The sequence below is a fragment of the Pongo abelii genome, chromosome 8 (genome assembly GCF_028885655.2).
Source record: "Pongo abelii isolate AG06213 chromosome 8, NHGRI_mPonAbe1-v2.0_pri, whole genome shotgun sequence".
NCBI classification, from domain to species: Eukaryota; Metazoa; Chordata; class Mammalia; order Primates; family Hominidae; genus Pongo; species Pongo abelii.
This window is the reverse complement of record NC_071993.2, coordinates 97,197,816-97,205,525: the sequence shown is the minus strand read 5'-3', so window position 1 is coordinate 97,205,525 and position 7,710 is coordinate 97,197,816. Positions and strand designations below refer to the sequence as shown.

Here is a 7,710-nt window from a genome sequence, read left to right as displayed (position 1 = left end):
TTTCTCATTCATGTCTCAGCACCTGTTGACTCTTCTCTACCATATCCTGCCTACAAAGAACATTTTTTTATTTTTAACTTCATTTTTATTGTTGACACTACTACAGATAGATAGAACATTTTAAAAGTGTTTCAGTTAACATAGTCAAGAAGTAGAATTTATACATTCTTTATAAATTGTAAAACTTTATAAACTTGTAAAACTGGAATTATCTTTGGTAAATCCAAATCCTTATATAATGTACACATTTATAAAAGAATATGTTTAACATTCATCAGGTATTTCTTGATCTATCTCTGTGATAGAATGCTCATTATTTTATATTTTTCTTTTGTTTGTATTTAAGAAAAATTTCCAAAAGTTTAATTTTTATAAATTTTATTAAATGTGTATTAAAAATGCAACACATTTATAATTATTTTATTAGCTTTTCTGTCCTTAAGCATTATAACAACCACCACTGTCTCTAATGCAGTAGTTGACAGCACGTTTGATTTTCTAACTATTTATAAGTTTATTTTCATTAAGTACTTTAACTCCTTCTTCCAAATAATATTTTATATTAAGTAGGGTAAAAACTTTGAAATAATGATGCCACATTAATAAACTACTTATTTTAATGAAATATTTAAAAAATTAGAAAGGATTTGAGTACATTTGATACATTCAACATAATATGGGAGCTTGATAAAATATGAAATGCCAAAAATAAATTCGCCGTACCATTAAAGTTTTTCCAACTAGTTTTTCCTTTTAGCATAAACTTCTTCTTTCTAATAAAGAAATTTTATTCATATTCATTGGTCAATATCCCATGGCAATGATCCATGTGCTAAATATAAGCTTTAATGGGTTTGTGATGATGAAATTGTTTCCAGGTTCTACAACCTAAGAAAAGAGGTTTTATGAGAATTATCTAGGGTAATCAATGATTAAGGATTTTAGACTTTGGAAGAGATCTTAGTGTTTACCTTTTTCTTTCTATAGTTCAGGTAGGCAGTGAGATAAGGAGATTGTCTAAAACAACATAGCCATTAGGGTCAGTGACAGAAGTGGAAGCCAGCTCTCTGAAATCCTGTTTCTCTTCTATATTATCTATATGAGATAAGGGGCTTTATAGCAGGAGTCAGCAAACTACAGTTTACAGGCCAGATGTGGCCTGTATCTGTTTTTGCAAGTACAGTCATATGTTGCTTAATGATGGGAATACAATCGAGAAATGCATCGTTAGGCGGTTTTGTCATTGTGTGAACATCATTAAGTGTATTTACACAAACCTATAGAGGGTACAGCCTACTACACACCTGGGTTACATGGTACAGCCTATTGCTCCTAGGCTACAAACCTGTTCAACATGTTACTCTTCTGAATGCTGCAGACAATTGCAACAAAAAGTTAAGTATGTGTGTATCTAAACATGGAAAAGGTAGAGTAAGAATATGGTATAAAAGATGTTAAAAAATGGTACATCTGTATAGAGTACTTGCCATGAATGGAGCCTGTAGGAGTGGAAGTTGCTCTCGGTGAGTCAGTGAGTGAGTGGCGAGTGAATGTGAAGGCCTAGGGCATGACTGTACTCTATTGTACACTTTATAAACACTGTGTACTTAGGCTACTCTATGTTTATAAAGAGAAATTTCTTCAATAATAAGCTAACCTCAGCTAACAGTAGCTTTTTTACTTTGTAAACTTTTTAGTTTTTTGAAACTTTTTGACTCTTGTACTAACACAGGTTAAAACACAAACACATGCAACTGTACAAAACATTTTCTTTATATTCATATTCTATAAGCATTTTTCTATTTTAAAAATATTTTATTGGCTGGGCACAGTGCTTCACATCTGTAATCCCAGCATTTTGGGAGGCTCAAGCGGGAGGATCACCTGAGGCCAGGAGTTCAAGACCAGCCTGGTCAACATGGTGAAACCTTATCTCAACTAAAAATACAAAAATTAGCCAGGTGTGGTTGCGCACGCCTGTAATCCCAGCTACCTGGGAGGGTGAGGCAGGAGAATCACTGGAACCCGGGAAGTGAAGGCTGCAGTAAGCCCAGATCATGTTACTGGCACTCCAGCCTGGGTGGCAGAGTGAGACTCTGTCTCAAATGTATATATATATATATACATATTTATTTTTTTTTTCACTTTTTAAACTTTCTGTTAAACATGAGACACAAACACACACATTAGCCTAGGGCTACACATGTTCAGGATCATCAGTATCATAGTTTTTCACCTCCACATCTTATCCCACCAGAAGGTCTTCCATGCATAACGCACATAGAGCTATCACCTCCTATGATACCTTTTGAAGGATCGACTTTTAGCAGTTTTACAGTTAACTTTTTTTTCCCTGTGAGTAGAAGAAGTAAACTCTATAATAACAATAAAAATATAGTATAATAAATTCATAAACCATTTACATAGGCATTTATTGTCATCAAGTATTATGTACTGTACATAATTGCGTGTGCTATACTTTTTACAACTGGCAGCACAATGAGTTTGTTTATGTTGATGAAAAGAGTCAAACTCTGTAAAATATTTAAAGAGATTTACTCTGAGTCAAGGATGAGTGACCAATGGCCCATGACACAGCCCTCAGGAGAGCCTGAGAACATGTGCCCAAGGTGTTGAGGGCACAGCTTGACTTTATACATTTTAGAGAGACATGAGACCTCAATCAATATGTGTAAGATGTACATTGGTTTGGTCTGGAAAGGTGGGACAACTAGAAATTGGGGCTTCCAGGTCATAGGTAAATAAGAGACAAAAGTTTGCATTCTTTTAGGTCTTTTTGGGTCCTTAATCAGCCTTTCACTGAATATAAAATTTGCATGTAAGAGGAGAGTAGAGGAATAGTCACTTGTGTCTTAGTCTGACTCAATGAATCTGCATTTTTACATAAACAATAGGGCAGAGGAAGCAATCCAATAATGCAGGTGAGCAGAGATGACTTTGAGTTATGTCTGTCCTTTGTCCTGCCCCTGAGAAGATAAGCTATCAGTTTACATTGCCAGGGTGAAATTCAACAGAACTGTTTCAGGGTGAAGACCTTGAGGCCCACAAGGAATTTCGTGGTGGGCAAATTGTGAGGGAGGTATGTAGCTTAAAAAAAAAAATCTTTGTAGTTATTTTAAAATAAAATGAGAGACAGATTTGCCTGACACCCTTTGGCTTAGTAATTTGGGGGCTCCCAGGTTTATTTTCCTTTCACATTTACACCAATATTAAAACAAACACATGAGTAAAGAATTGTGCTACAATGTTAAGATGGCTACGACTCATTAGGCAACAGGAATTTTTCAGATCTATTATGATCTTATGTAAACACTCATATATGTGGCCTGTTGTTGACTAAAACTTTGTAATGTGGTGCATGACTGTAGTTCAATCACAACACAGCCATGCTCCTTCTTTTCCGTATTCTCTGTGGCTACTTTTGGACTATGACAGAGTTGAGTATTTACAAAAGAGACCATATGGCCCACAAATCTTAAAATATTTACTCTCTTCTCCTTTACAAAAAAAAGTTTGCTAAACTTGGTTTAATAGTTTTTAAAGGCTTTACATTTATTATTTTGTCTTTATCTTCACAACAAACTTATAAAATATATTTGAAATCTGCCTTTTGCTATGTATCCTCTTGTAGTTTAATAGTTCATTAGAGGAATTCTGCAGGAGAAGATTCAATATGATGAAACTTTTCAGGCCACTCTTCATAAGATTGACTCTGTCCTGTTGTTCAAGGCTACTGATGCTGCTCAAGGAATCAACTGAATCTCCTCTACAGACTGTGAACAAGTAACTTTGACCTGAATTCTTTTTTACCTTTTTATTCTCAGCAAACTATCACAAGAACAAAAAACCAAACACTGCATGTTCTCACTCATAGGTGGGAATTGAACAATGGGAACACTTGGACACAGGAAGGGGAACATCACACATCGAGGCATGTTGTGGGGTGGGGGAAGCGGGGAGGGAAAGCATTAGGAGATATACCTAATGTAAATGACGAGTTAATGGTGCAGCACACCAACATGGCACATGCATACATATGTAACAAACCTGCACATTGTGCACATGTACCCTAAAAGTTAAAGTATAATTAAAAAAAAAAAAAAAGAATAGATTCACAGGGAGTTTCAAAGGTAGGGCAGAGGGGATCCATGTACCCCTTGCCAGTTTTCCCCAATGGTTATACCTTACATAATTATAGCACAATATCAAAATTAGGAATTTGACATTGGCACAATATGTACACTATGGCTCTATGTCATTTATCACATGTATAGATTCATATTACTGTTTCAGGACATTTCCTTAGTTCAGCTAAAGACTGGGTCCTTGTCTGTCCCATGACCATGAAAATTTAGGCTAGCAAATGGTTTGAAGTGTGATTAAGACAGGGTTTTTTTGGGTGAAAAGGGAAAAGAAGGAGAGAAACAGGGATCTTTTGCAAGGCCAGAGCCCTTGCTTGAATCCCAGTTTCCATGCAGGAAGAGGAGGGGCCAGGCTCCTCCCTGCTGCAAAATGCGTGAACTTCCTGAGGCCCCACCCCAGTGCAGTTAGAATTTTTCCAGGGACCCCCTCCCACCTGGCTGTCTCATTCTCCGCTCTAAAAAAGTATATCTAACTGCCATTAGAATAAGGATAAGGATGGAGACTAATCTTAACTGCTTCCTGCTGACAGGGAAACGGCAGTCAGAGCTTTTGGGGAAATGGCAGTCAGAGCTTCCTCAGAGGCCTATTTAAGGGTTCCCAGCAGAAGGGGCCATCGTCAGAGGCTCCGGTTGCATGACCATTTGAAGTTTGATGGCCTGAAGGCAAGAACAGACAAACCGGGTTATTAGAAAACATGTATCAAAACCAAACAATAGGAAGGGTAAGCTCAAAAAGGCATTTTTTTAAGGGAGTCCCCAGGGTTCAGGATGTATTCAAAAGGGGTACATACTGAAGATTAATAGCTACCCATCTAGAAAGAGGGGAGCAGGCATCCCTGGCTCCCTTTTCTTCCTGGCATATACCTGGGGTACATGAGGGAGAAAAGGAAAAGTGTCCTCTTTTCCTCTTCCATCTTTGCATCTCCAAGTCCCTGTGACCTAGGCAGGTCCCACCATGAGTGCCAAAGCAGCTTGCACACATGAAGCAGGGAAGGCCTAGAGAATAGGAATTATCTGCTCTCACCTATGCCTCTATCACTGCTACTGTCAGTAGCCTTGGAGTGCCCTAGACCTCATTAATGTGGCCTTTATCCATGAAACAGGAAGTTTGGGGTTGGCTTAATCAACAGGAGTCAGCCATGCTCACCTGTGCTGTGCCTTTTAACCTATGTTGTTGTCTGCGTCTGGATCCTTTATATCCAATTTTCTTTCTAGGGCTTTAACCCAAAGCCTGTAATTGAGTCTAGGACAAAAATGTGTCTTGGGGGAAGTTGCATGGACTCCTTATCATAAACCAAATGCTAAGATGAAACTGTGGAACTAAGTCCTCCTCCAACAAGGGTGAGAAAGGATGTCTTATGACACCCCCAGATAACTGGTAGCTGTAGTTATGCTTGCTAGGATTTGGGTGCATGGTGCCTGGCTTTGGTTAGCTCCCTGGGTCTTACTTTCCCAAAAGGAAACCTCTGAGTGATGAGATCCTATTTATTCCCTATTTATTCCATCACCTGGCAAGATTTGCAGGATAATTGCACAGAACTAGAATATTGATCAGGATTTCTGCATTACCCATCCCCTTTTGTTCTTTCTGAGCTCCAGCCAGAGATTGCTGGTTGGTTCACAGGAACAAGCAGGATTAGTCTAAAATGTAGGAGAAAACTTAAAAACAATTAGTTAGTTTAGAATTTAATGACAAATGTATGAGAAGGTTTGGAATATAATTTTACTCTCTCCAGTCCTCATGTTTGTTTAAAAAAAACAAATCATAATGGGACTGAGTTGTTTGAAAAATAGACTTTGGTTTTATACTTGGCCTGATTATTTGCATAAAGTACAGCAAGAATAATCATTTCTACATAGGCCTTTTGGATTGTCTTTGATGGAACTTTGTTCCACAAGGAGTCTCAGATAAGGTATTTTAAAACTGAGCCCAGCCATGGGTTAGTATCCCCAAATACCTGTGAGTGGGGTCATCCTCTCCTCATAAGGTCCCAAGATAAACTTGGAGCTCCTGGACCTGTTAGAAAGTGACATTCATTACTGACCACACATCAGGAACCCTGTGCAGGGACTGCATAGACAAAGTTGTGAGGCCAGTCTCCCCACTGGGCTTTTATTGGCTCTGCAAGTCGAGATTGACTCCTTAAAGGGAAGCATACCCTTCCATTCAAAGCCTTGGTGAAATGACCAGTTTTTCCAATTGCGTTCTGTTGCAAAAGAAAGATGGATTCTTATTGCACTGATGCAAACAACTATATTGCTGTAAGTTAAGAATACTCACAGATACTTTCCAAATTCTAAGGGAAGCAGGCAGAGAGAAACAAACATGCTCCAAATTTTGATCTAAGAGTGTATCTTAATAATTAAAGGCCATAAATTGTTTAAAATAAGTTTCTTTGACTCTGAAAAACATAACAAGGATCAGCAATATTTCAAGCAAAAGTCAGAAAGATTTGCTCCATTCAGTTTCCTGAGTTTAGTCCATTTAGTTAACTCTTGTTTTGCTTAATATTCATGAACATTTCAGCTGTTCATGAGTCCTGTATGTTTTCCTTTATTCCAATGTTACAATTTCCAAAGTTATCAGAAGCCTGTATTTTAGAGGACCTGTTAAATTTCTATAGCTTATTACGAACCATCTTTTGAAAAGGATTCAAACAAGACAACAATTGTCTGTGAATAGCAAAATGTCCAGGGTAGTTACAGTTAGCAATAAAATTGACAAAAGAAGTTCGGTCATCTCTGTGGTTTACAACAACTTAACATAACAACCTTAATTATGATTGATAGCATATACTTAGACATTAGAATTCTCATAAATTTTGGAACATATATTAGCCTTATTCACCAAAAATGTAACCTAAAGAAGAATGAACATCATTTTGTCAATCCCATGTATCTAAACACGTCAAATAATCCTGTTTACCTCTCTTTTCTGGACATTCCAGGGGTCCTCTGAAGTATCTGATGTCAGGCGTCAGGAAAGACAATTTTGAAACTGGGGTTTGATTTGGGAAGCCTGTTAAATATGTTTAAAGCACTTGATATTATGAAACAGAATTCCAGATTACCGTAAGTCATTTATTTTGCCAAAATGATGACTCAGAAGTCTTAAAGAAGCAAAATCCTTTTATAACCCTTTTGAATTTTGTTAATATGTTTGCAGAGAGAACCTCTTCTGCAAGATTAATTTCCACAGTTCTTCCACCGCTTGTTTGAAACTTTGGCTTTTCCTATCTAACTCAAAACAATCCTTTAACACTAGGCAAAAATTTATATTTCCATGCCTTCTTATAACCTTTTACTAAAAAACACATTTTACCGTTCTTACGTATCTTGCATGTAAATCTATTTCCAGTAGTTTCAATTACATGTTATAATGGTAACTCTTAGCAATTTTTAGCTTTAATGCAAAACCTGGTAAGTTGTTTTAATTGTGTGCTAAGTGCAGCCAAGGTTTCCCTTCTTAATTAAGGGTATGGTTAGTTCCATATGTCCCCAGGCCTTGCAGTTGTGAAGCCCATAAGTCAAATAGTTCTCAAATCCC

General features: G+C 37.2%; 1 long non-coding RNA gene across 1 annotated transcript; it reads right to left on the bottom strand.

Annotated features, from left to right (window-relative positions):
* Positions 1–2,409: 2,409 nt before the first annotated feature.
* On the bottom strand, positions 2,410–7,214 carry LOC134762014 (uncharacterized). The gene is made up of 3 exons (XR_010141451.1): positions 7,090–7,214; positions 6,122–6,180; positions 2,410–4,820 (listed from the first exon to the last, which is right to left on the bottom strand). It is a non-coding gene; the product is annotated as an uncharacterized LOC134762014 (long non-coding RNA).
* Positions 7,215–7,710: the final 496 nt, after the last annotated feature.